The sequence below is a fragment of the Chaetodon auriga genome, chromosome 23 (assembly GCF_051107435.1).
Source record: "Chaetodon auriga isolate fChaAug3 chromosome 23, fChaAug3.hap1, whole genome shotgun sequence".
NCBI lineage: Eukaryota > Metazoa > Chordata > Actinopteri > Chaetodontiformes > Chaetodontidae > Chaetodon > Chaetodon auriga.
Genome location: NC_135096.1, coordinates 13,468,287 through 13,479,891, shown reverse-complemented (window position 1 = coordinate 13,479,891; position 11,605 = coordinate 13,468,287). Strand labels below are relative to the sequence as shown.

Below are 11,605 nucleotides of genomic sequence, written 5' to 3'. Positions count from 1 at the left end.
CATTTTTGCCATTTGTCTTCAGATTCAGCTCATTTTTTCGCTCTGTGTAAGGTTAAAACAGTCATGCAGATGATGTAAAGAAAACAGTGCTATTAAATCTTCTATTTTTGTCAATGGCCAAAACACTAGCAAGTAATTGAAACAGTAGTGTTGTAACGTTGCTACAATTCTACATATGATGGGACTGAAAAGCACCAAGAGGTCAGAGATTTTGTTTGACTGAGAGCAAAAAAAAAAGAAAAAATTAAAAAAAAAAAAAATGTTTACGTGTTGGAACTCCCTGTCATACCAATGCCATGGTAACTGACATGCTGTTGGTGTATATGTGAGTGTATCTAAGTGTGTGTTTGTGTGTATTCGCTTACTCAGCTGGACCCGGCACAAAATGTGTCTGGCTGTTTAGATGTATAGTTAAAAAAAATTCCAAACTAGGGCTCCTGTCAGTTCAGATGTGTGTGCGTGTGCGTGTGTGTGGGGGTGTTGTTATGAAGCAAAAACATGGTGACTCCAATTTTAGTGATTTTTATTATTTGACGTCATGAGAAAAAGAATCTCTTTAGAACGCTTGAAGTTCTAGAACTGTTCTCTCATTGAAAAAAAATTGGACATACAAATTTTCCTTTGTATGTTTGTGTGTGTGTGTGTGTGTGTGTGTGCGTGTGTGTGCGTGTGTGTGCGTGCATGCTTGTGCCTTATCTGTTCAACCCCAAGTGATCATGTGATTAGCCATCAAAGTGCCAGTGTGCCCATTCTGCCATAGATTAAAATGAGGCGAGGTGCGTTCAACGGTGTTAGCGTAGATGTGTTGAACGCAGCTCAGCTGTAATGGATGATCACAGGCTTGAGAAATGTGACGTCATAAACATGAAATCCATGATTCCGACTTGTTATTACTCTGCGATTAAATCAAATCTCGAAGATTAAACGATGAATTTCCGAAATGAACAATTCAAAAGTCGGAATTTTTGACTCGAATCCTCGACTTTTCACAAATCCTAAATCTGTTTTTAATCTCTGGATTGTCAGATTGAAGGTTTTCAAATTCAGCATCGCTATTTAATCCTCTTTTCAGTAGATCACTCCAAATTAATACATCCCTGCACAACTAGGATCAGCTGTTTTAGATGAAGCCATTTTTTAATTTTTATTGCCAGTTATGTCATTTGTACAATAACTTCAACCAAGTACAATATCCGTTTATTTAATTTCTCTAACAGTTACACCTCCTCAGCTGTGCTGATCGATTACAGCCCTGTCTAATCTATGATCTCTGTACTGTAACTGTTGTCACGTTGACAGTGAACAATATTTCTCTGTGGGAGAAATGATTTGGTTTCCATGCTGATTTATTGATACTTAGTGATGTTATTTTCTTAACTTTTCATCCTTTACTTTTGATATGTTGTGGATCTTAGTCTTCTATATGTATGATATAATGGTAATATACTGTAATATCAATGTGTGCAAACAATAAATGGTGAATGAAAGCTTGGGTTTGACTGTCCAGATGATGCTGATGATGGAAAAGTTCATACATACTATATTTTTATAGTCGTAAACATTCATAAATATTTGGCAGTAATCAGTATTGAGTACTGTTTTCACTGGTTTAAATGACATAATCATGTAATTATGTCATCAAAAAGTAACCAATACATGACTGATGAAGCCATTTAAATAGTTACTCATTACATTTTTAACAAGATAATTAATAATCTGTATTTACACTTCAAATGTAACCTGACTGTTACTGCTATTTCTTGTAGATTTGAAGTAATTTTACTCGGAAAAATAAACATCCCATGAAAAAGTCCTGTTGAAGTACTCAAACCAGCAGCCGCACCGGAGAAAAAGCTGCAGTGTTGTGTGATCAACAGATGCATGCTGGGTTTAAAATGTACCTACAGTGAGGTTGTAAGGATGTAATACATTACAACACTTACAGTAAGTTATGTCACCTGTCTTTGCATCCAAGTTGCATAATATTCTTTGTTTCTACTTAAATCGTGCGCTGCTGGCATTGGCTGTATGAGCTAGAGGGTCAAAGTTCAAGGCGCAATGTTATGATTAAGCAGTATGTCACAACTGTATGCAATCTGCATGCGACAGAACATACTCTAAAGGGTCAAAAAGTAGAATATTTAGTGTATTAGAAATATAATTTAAATATAGAAAAGTCATATTCTGCAACATTTAAAGTTGTATTTCACAAGTACTTGATAAGTGTGCTTCATTGTGAATGTATTATAAATTGTACTTAAGTGTACTTTCAAAGGTTGTACTAGCATGCTTAATTACAGTGTGCTTTAAATTCGCTGCAGTATGTTGATGCATGTTTACAACACATTGGTGATATAATACAATTGTAATGCAAGTGTTCATTGTTCCACATAGGACATGAAGCAGAATCATAGGTGGGTTGCAACATTTGCAGTAGCTATTGCAGACTTTCATCACAGGAGGGCAGCATTTAGTTGTTTTTTTTTTTTGCATGTGAGCAATCTGGAGATGAGCCTCATGGAAGGTTCTGTGAGCCTGTTGTGTAAAGTATTCAGTAAATACACACAAGTCTTGTAAAATGTTCCTGCGCACATACAGTCTGTAAAGGACAATATCTGCTTGTTACTACAGAAATTGGTTTTACATTAAACTGAACTCTGAAGGTAAACAACAACGAGGTGAGCTGTGCAGTCTCCAGGAGGTCCTACAACAACTTAATTGCTGTCAAATACTTTTGCCTACGTGACTTCCTCATTTTGTGTTTTGCTGGACAAAACACATGAGTAACTTTCCATTGGCTGCCTGGTGTCGCTTTAGGAAGTTTTACCACCGTTTCTCCAATGCACACTTTCCCACTCTTCTGAAAAACAAGAAGCTTGAGGAGAAAAAGAGCTCCGTTGGCAAGCTTGATGATAGAACCTTGTGCAGTGAACCCCAAAAGAAAGTGTGTCATAACGAAGTGGAAAGACACTGATCTGCTGATTGTCATAATCCAAAGATATATGCACTGGCTTCAACTGTGTTTTGGGATGATGCTTTAGTGTGGTTGGAGGTACAAAACAAGTTGTATATGCACTGATTTCTTCTAAAAACCACAACCAATTTGCTTCCATGTTTCTTGATGTTGAACAGTGAGAACATTTTTGATTGTATTTAAGAAGAACGCTTTAAATGTTTCCAAATATATAGCTACAATTCACTGGAGGATTTGTATAATTGGCAGGAATATATGCTATAAAAGAGCATAAAAATTACTATGGAAAATTTTATACACAAAAATACATCCAGTTATACAGTATAATCAACTCTATAGTATAATTCACTAAATAAAATGGAAAGCAGTGCACTTTTAGTGAGTATACTAACAAGTATATTTAAGTACAGGTCAAATTTCAGCATACTTTTCATAAAAAGGTTAGACTTTGTGTTAATACAGACAGTAATACACTCTGAAAATAACAGATTTAATCCCTTTCAGGAGCACATTCATAAATGGAGTACTTTAAAAGATAAATACAGATTTTCAGTAAACTTTTTCAGACTTGTAAAAGACAAATCTACTTACTTACTTGAGTATTACAAGTGGTATTTAAATGCAACTTGAGTGCAAAAATCCATTTAGAAATGTCTACTTTTAAGTAGTGTATGTTAGATTAAGTACCTGCTGGAGTATACTCGCTATAAATATGCTATAAAAGCACGTGTGTACATTGAACATGTATTCAAAATATAGCGCACTTTTAACAATGTGCTTAATAACAAATGAGGCTGCTTTGCAAACGTGATAATTGAGAACATTCTTTCAAGATTCCTCTTTTGCAACACAGGCAGAAAGTCCGTTATGTCGCAGTCAGCCTCAGCCAATCCCAGCCTGTCAGCACAGATAGCGGTTGGTTGCACAATGGTAATAAAAGAAAGCAGAAGCGTGCGGTGAACGCAGCCGTTTCAGACTGAGCACCTGAGAACAAGGTAACAACCGTCCACCTGCTTTCCATACTGCATGCTTTGTGATGTTAAGGCTGTTTTGCTCATGTTGTTTTCTTCAGAAATGTAGTTATTGTCGTTTGTAGGTCACTGCCTCTCCTGTTACACTATATGATGAAGCCAGGCTTCAGTTACCCTGATTACATTAGCTCTAACTTTATCTCTCTTTCACACACACACACACACACACACACACACACACATCATGTTTCCATCACATTAACTTGACTTACATTGATTTCCTGCATACTTACCCTGACCCTAATCGCTCCTTGCCTAACTTATATCCTCACCTTAACCTAAGCCTAACCTTACACAAACCTTAAACCAAGTCTACAACTGGACCTCCTCCCTAATGCAGGCTTTGTGTTTGAAACCCAGAGTGTCTCCACGCCAAAGGGAACCTTATGCCTCTGGATTTGACGTTGAGGGCTTGACAAAATATTAAAATTGAACAACTTTGGAATGAGAACGGTCTGGATTTACGTTATGGGGACTTGCGTTTTGTCCCCAAAGGGAAGGCAAGTCCCCACAGTGTGAATAAGTAACAGATTAGAAGATTAGAAGATAAAAGGCAGCACATGTCAAGAGTCTTCTTGTCAATTCAGCATTGGCGTAATCATGTAGTCACAATCCAAAACTCACCTCCCTGTCAGCCTCTCCTCATTAGCTCCACTATTTTAGTAGGAGGAAACCAGGGAAATGAGTGGCAAACAGCTCGGGAGCTATTCTCTCACAGAGACAGTGAGATCTTTTTATCATCCAACAGACACGATCAGAATGATCACAACCAAAAATGTCCTTAAAAGTGTTATTATGTGTATTCTAGATTCCAAAATGAGAGCTGCTGTGTGTGCCTTCCTTCTCATGCTGAGCCTGTATCAAGGTACGTGTGTCCCTCATTATTCCCAAAGGGAAACTAGAGCGTTCCAGCAGTCAAGTTACACATGAATCACAACTTTCTGTTTGTATAGTTGATTGCTTTTGATTGGACAGTACTGTTCTCGCCTTATCGCAGATGGAATTTTTGAATAACAGAAACATGAATATGAATTTTGACTATATTCAGACCAACTTAAGCTATACAGTGTTAGTGGAAGTGAGATTCACATTTCTACAAATGAGCAAAATCTGTCCAAAAACATGGCCGTCATCAAGCAGACAAACTGATGATGAAGGACCAATGGCGGAGCCTTGAGTGCGTGGTCATTGAAATCCTGCAGTCTTTGTGATCTCAGTCCTTGTTTAAACAGATTTAAAGGAGCTGAAATGACTTTGCTCACCTTTGTGAAGCCTGAAATCTGCTTATTGCTGCTCGCAGCTTTAATTTTGCCCAACTGGGCTGGATAGTCAGACAAAAAGCTTCGCCTGCTGAAGACCTTGTGGGTCGAAACGTTGCATCAGCAAACAGACAACCTCTTATTTTCCGTGTTTATGGATGCTTTCGATTTTAATTGTGAATCATTTCCTTTGTGTGTTCATCCCAGGTGAGGCACTGAAGTGTAACTTCTGCTTCTCAAAGGGGAGCAGCCTCTGCACCCCTACCAGCACTCAGACCTGTTCAGGATCAGCTAACGCCTGTGGCGCTGTCATCCTCCAAGGCCCGCTGAGTAAGTGTGCCACCAGGAAGATATAGCCATATTCTGTGGTTAAAGATCACTTCTCTCTTGATTTATTAATATTCAATAATACATATTTATATTAAAAAGATGGATTTTTTTTCTTCTAGCGACTTCGTTCCGTCAGTGCATGAACATGGCGGTGTGTCAGGGCTACATCACCACACCTGGTGCGTTCGCTCAATGCTGCAGCACCGACCTCTGCAACTGAGCCTGTTCCCTTCGGCCTGGGACCATAACATCTCTGATCCCAGATTTCTACTCTTCAAACTGTACTGTGTTGGCTTCATATTGCGATGACACTGCTGCCGTGCAAATCAGATTTGGTTTTGTTAGGATCAGTGCTGCTTAATGACACTAGGCGGCAGTAGAGCACCATGCAGAACAATGAGTGTTCACACTGAAATTGAGTGGCGTTTTGATGTCTGAGTTTTGATGTCTTTCTTCCTCAAATGATGAATTTGAATGACAAGTGGTAGAGCCTGCCATTTATTAAAGAGATGTGATTTCACCTACAGTCAAATCATGGATTATCTAACGAACAGAACGTATGCAAATCCAGTACATCAGTCATGGGCAAAGATCAGCAGAAGATAGATGTGCTCTCCTTTGCTTGCATGCCGTATGAGCTGATGGCTTGGCTTGTCACTTGTGAGAGTAATTTAGGATCCAAAGGCTATTGTGCATTAATCAGTCTGTAAACCAGTTTCAGTGCCAGCCTGAGCTACTGTGGGAAAAAGGCTTTCTGCTGCAAAAAGTTCTGCAAAATCAATGAAAGGGTCTTTAAGCAATGTTAAACTGGCTCACTTTGGAGGAGTTTTGTTGTATAGATGTATCAATACATACAGTGCCTTTAAATAGTACTCAAGCCCCTTTGCACAGATCAACAGAAAAAGACCCTTTGACGACAAAGTCAACTACATTAATAAGAATTTGAAATTACAAAGGGCTTGTCTGCAGACGGATGGTGTGGCAGACGCTGCTTTGACAGCAGTTCCAGCCTTAAATCTGTGTGTATAGGTCTTTATCAGCTTTGCACATCTGGGCACTGCAGTCTGGTCCCAGCTCTGTCAGGTTACATGGAGATTGTGAGTGAAAAGCATTTTTGATGTCAAGCCACAAATTCTGGACTGGATTGAGATGTGGACTCTGGCTTGACCACTACATTTATATCATGAGGGTTGGTAGTGCTTCGTACAACAGAACCACAAACTACATCCTCAAAAATGATCGTGAAGTTGAATCAAAAACAGTATCATTAAAAACTTGTTGCCTTCATGATTTCTTTCAGGACTGTCAGAAATGGATTGGACAGGGTATTTCTTTTGTTTTACTGTGTCTTTAACCATATGTACTGAAGTTACCGGAAATATAAACATAAATAGATTTAAAAAAAAATGTTAATCATGCTTTAATTCTCAGAAAAACAAATAAAATATATTGTCTGTCTGTTTTGCATATAAATGGAGCATAAACATTTTGCAGTTTTGCACAAATGTTCCTTAAAGCCTTAAAAATGTCAGTGCATTTGAAAATCAGTAGTTTATCAATGTAAATTTTAAATGGCAGAGTCGGTGATTGTTATCAGGAGCTGAGACTGAAAGAGGATAAAGAGCTTATCCGCTACACTACTGACATTTAAGTGGGTTTAAGGAAACCTTGAACACCTATAATTTCACACAGGCTCCAGTGTGCAAGATTTACTGTCATCTAGTGGTGATGCTGCAGATTGCAACCAACTGATCCTCGATGGTGCTCTTTAAAGTCAGCGTTTCTCCTTCTGTAGATATACAGAGCTAATTCTGAGGCACCAAAAACATGATTCTTATTGTCACGTGATTATGTGATTCTGTTATTTTGGACTTTGTTCTTTTTCCTCATCATTGGACTAAAGCTCTCTTTGTTTGGACCCTCTCACCCTCCTGAATTGCACCAGCTCTGTCATTTGGTCTGCATTTGGGTTCAATTCCTGTTTGTCTGTTACACACACATTATACATTTCTGCCAGTAGATCCCCTAAATCTCAACACGCTCGACTTTTAAATAATGACTTGAAGCTATTTCTTTATGTACAACTGTCTTACCAAATAATCTTTAATTGTACAGCATACAAACAAACTTCCATCATTTCAGTTTTACTTATATGGTGCTGAATCACAGCAGAAGGTGCCTTAGGACACTTTACATACAGAGCAGGACATCTTTGTTATAGGGGTAGAGAGGTGGAAAGAGGAAGAGGGAGGGGGAGAGATAGAGGTAGGGAGAGAAAGGGAGGCAGAGGTGATAGAGGGAGATGGAGAGAGAGCAAGAATGAGATAAAGAAAGACATTAAAGTTCATTAATTTATAATTTCTAGTAGATTTTGGCCCAAAGTGCTTCACAAAGACAGTCATATATGTGCATGTATACACATGTAAGCATAAGGACACATCAGCCTATGTGTATAAAAGATGTGATGGAAATAAAGCAAGATTAAAATGCAAAATCTCACTTTAAACACAAGGCAGCAGATGAATATAAAGCACAGGCTAAAAACAATTAAAAGCAGGAGGATAAAAGTGGGTCTTAAGGTGCATCTTAAAACCCCCCGAGAGACTCAGCTGGACTGAGTGGAAATAAAAAAGGATTTGAACTAGAAACAAGGTTAAAAGCAGTTTAACACCCAGTGCGTCAGATACAAATAAAACAAGTCAAACACAATTAAGAACCACAGGAAATGACTAAACAAGTCCTTTATGATGTGTACCCCATTAAGTGGGGTTCCCTTTAGTAACAAGTGCCTGGAAGCAGTGTGGAAATACCATTCAGCTGAGCCTCAAGGACCCCACAATGAACACTGGGATTCCACCAGCACACACGCAGAGAGGGGGAGAATGGAATGGGAAAAAACACATGATGGGAAATCCTCAGCAGAGCTGGATTCCAGAATTGTAAACAAACCAGCTGTTCATCATCTGTTTTCTCTTCAGTTACCTTTCTGATTAACTGCTCAGCTTGTTTTGTTTTTTTTTAAAGATGTCACCATGTTCCTGGTTTTCAGCTGTCAACTTGATCAGCACAATCTTAGCATGAGTGACAAGAATGACGGCCAAGACTTTGAGTACTTTGATCCAAAACAGCATTTTGACCATTGTGAGGACAATAATAATGTCCCCCTGTCCAAATATCCTGCACTGCAATGTCTTAGTTCAGGATTTTATTTAGAATTACCATACAAGAGTGAAGAGAGCTTAGTTCTTTGTGTGGGTGGCACAGCACTGTTTTTCCCTAGCTATATTTACATATTAGGCTGGCACTATAAGATCTATGTAAGTGTTTCGTAATCAAGTTCTATGGACCGAAATGTCATCAATAAAGTGAGTTCAAATGATAAGCAATGTGGGGAATTGCAGTCGCTGACGAATAAAAGGAGAAAGCAACACTAGGCTGGTTGATGCAGGGGGTTAACTGCAGTCCCTGCATATTCAACTCAGTTCAAGACATGCACAGCAATGACATTAATAACATTAGCAGCTATGATAATAATATAAACATGACTAATTGAAGAAACAGTATATGATAGTACAGTATATGTATATGATAGTAGTGTATATGTATTATAGTATAAATATAATAATGACAATAAGTATAAAATAGTAATAATAACAGCAAGAGTGGGTGTCAAGCAGGACTACGACAGTAGGTGCAACCATGATCCATGGGAACCTGTGAGACCAGAAAGTACAAGAACTCCAGGGATGAAGCCAAGTACGTAACATGTGTTAATGGGACGTGAATGTGTACATATGGAGAGGGAGAGGATGTGGAGGATGTGGAGGATGGAGGATGAGGAGCTCAGTGTATCACGGGAAGTCCCCCAGCAGTTCTAAGCCTATAGCAGTGTAACTAGGGGCTGGTCCAAGGCAAGCCTGAGCCAGCTATAATTGTAAGCTTTATCAAAAAGGAAAGTTTTAAGATTAATCTTAAATGTACAGTGTGTCCACCCCCCCCAGACTTTTGGAGACTTCAGGAACCATAAGTAAGCCTGCACTCTGGGAGTGCAGTGTTCTAGTTGGGGTGATAGAGTACTATGAGCTCTTTAAGATATGATGATGCCTGAGCATTTAGGGTGATGAAGAGATGGATTTAAAATTTTATCCTGGATTTTACAGGGAGCCAGTGGATAGTGGCTAATATGGGAATAAATATGATCTCTTATCCTAGTTTGTGACGTGACGTGACATCTGTCAATATTCAACAACCCCTTCACCACCACCAGTGCCCCGTCAATGGCTCCCTGGAGGCATTTCTGATTGCCTGCTTTTTATAGGGCTCTGTCCCTACAGTTCTATCTAATCAATGGGGTCAAGTCTTCATCAGATAAAGTCTCTGTATTCATGTTATCTTGGGTCTTTCCTGATTGACCTGTATTTGACATTTTGCAAAAAAGGGTCAATTTTAACCCCAGCAAACTGGCATACACAATGAGTCAATTACACTCTCCTCGTCTGTTGGTTTTTATTCAGTGAAACAGTAAGTCAAGCCCTCAGCGGGGAGCTCACGGAGATTTTCTCCATCCTATTATGGGTGGACCACCACAGCATCAGCTCAACGCAGATCCGGACACGCTCACTTCATTAACACCGTATTTTAGGAATATCCCCAGCAGATGCAAAACAAAATTTTGGTTGTGGGCCTTGTGCTAATTTCCAATACTGAGAGGGATTCAGTCAGTTGGCATGAAATTCTATTGGTTCCTGAGAACACCTCATTGCCTTGTAGTCTATGAGATTGCACGTGTGGATGTGTAAAGAATCAGAGGTAAAAGCTCTCAGCTGCAAAGGCTCATTAGCCCGAAGACACAGTACTATGAAACCTGCGAGAGAGCCCCACAGTGTGAGTGTGTGTTTGGAAATGCAATGTGGCTGGAAGAAACAGGTATCTCGTTAACACTGCAGGATTCTCCGGCAGTGCAAGTAGGGCCCCTTGTGCCAGGCATGAGAGAACCGGCAAACCGAGGAGGATCTCTTCAGAGTTTCCGACACGTCATGTTTTCTCCTTTCCCAAGGCAAGGAAAGCAGCAGTGCCCTGCCTGCTGATAGGAGATATGTTTGTGGTTTCTTTAATAGAGGAGTCCATAAAAACGCTCTTGTTTTGCAGCTACCAGTGATCTTTACAGGTGGGATTCCCTGGAAAGTATATTGCCTGGGTCCTCCTGAAATTGCTCGCAATGAGGAAAAAACACTCTCACTATGGGAAAGAATTCCACCTGTGTGTTTAAAACCACAGATTCGCCAACATCAGTGTTTCCTCTGCATTAATAGAACGGCAGAAGAGTGTGAGAAGGTTTGCCCTTTTGTGACAACATCTTGGCCTCCTGTACAAACACTGGAAAGACGACATAACAGGTACTGTGCCAGCACTGTTACAAATACATATCTATGGTCATTAATGGTAACACAGATGGTCGGCGTTGACCTTGGGGAACACGACATGGTACAAAATAATCTAAAGGCCTACTCGCTAGCTTTTTTAAGATTTCACATCTTCAGTGAATATAGCTGAGTCATGGAATCAGTAAATGTGGAACTTTGGTGGTCATGCATGGAGAAATATTGGAACTTCTGTCACAACCCTCCTGCGAACTGGACCGGTTTACAAGTTTTCTCTCTGAAAAATGTAATTCAGTTATTCTGATTTTCATATGGTTCCATGACTGGATCCATACAGGACATCTGAACACACTAAAGAAGTTCTGATCGTTTTCATTAAATTTGCAGTATTATATTAATCTCATGTTCATTAGAAGTTAATTCATCAGATGGTGGCACTTCCTCTCCCCTGCACGGAACCTTTCCCCAACAGAATTAAAATAAATAAATGGATAAAAATAATTTTAATTTTTAATTTTCAGACATACTTTGTCTCATAATTTCAGCATTTTAGTTTGCTTAAAAGTCTCTTTTCTTGTGCTGTGGTGATTTGTTGAGTTTCTGTTTTCGTCTGTACACTCTGTGTTTGGC

General features: G+C 39.3%; 1 long non-coding RNA gene across 1 annotated transcript; it reads left to right on the top strand.

The window, feature by feature from the left end:
- The first annotated feature begins 3,904 nt into the window (after positions 1-3,904).
- On the top strand, positions 3,905-7,028 carry LOC143316028 (uncharacterized). Its single transcript, XR_013076218.1, has 4 exons — positions 3,905-3,969; positions 4,814-4,870; positions 5,472-5,594; positions 5,714-7,028. It is a non-coding gene; the product is annotated as an uncharacterized LOC143316028 (long non-coding RNA).
- The last annotated feature ends 4,577 nt before the right edge of the window (positions 7,029-11,605 follow it).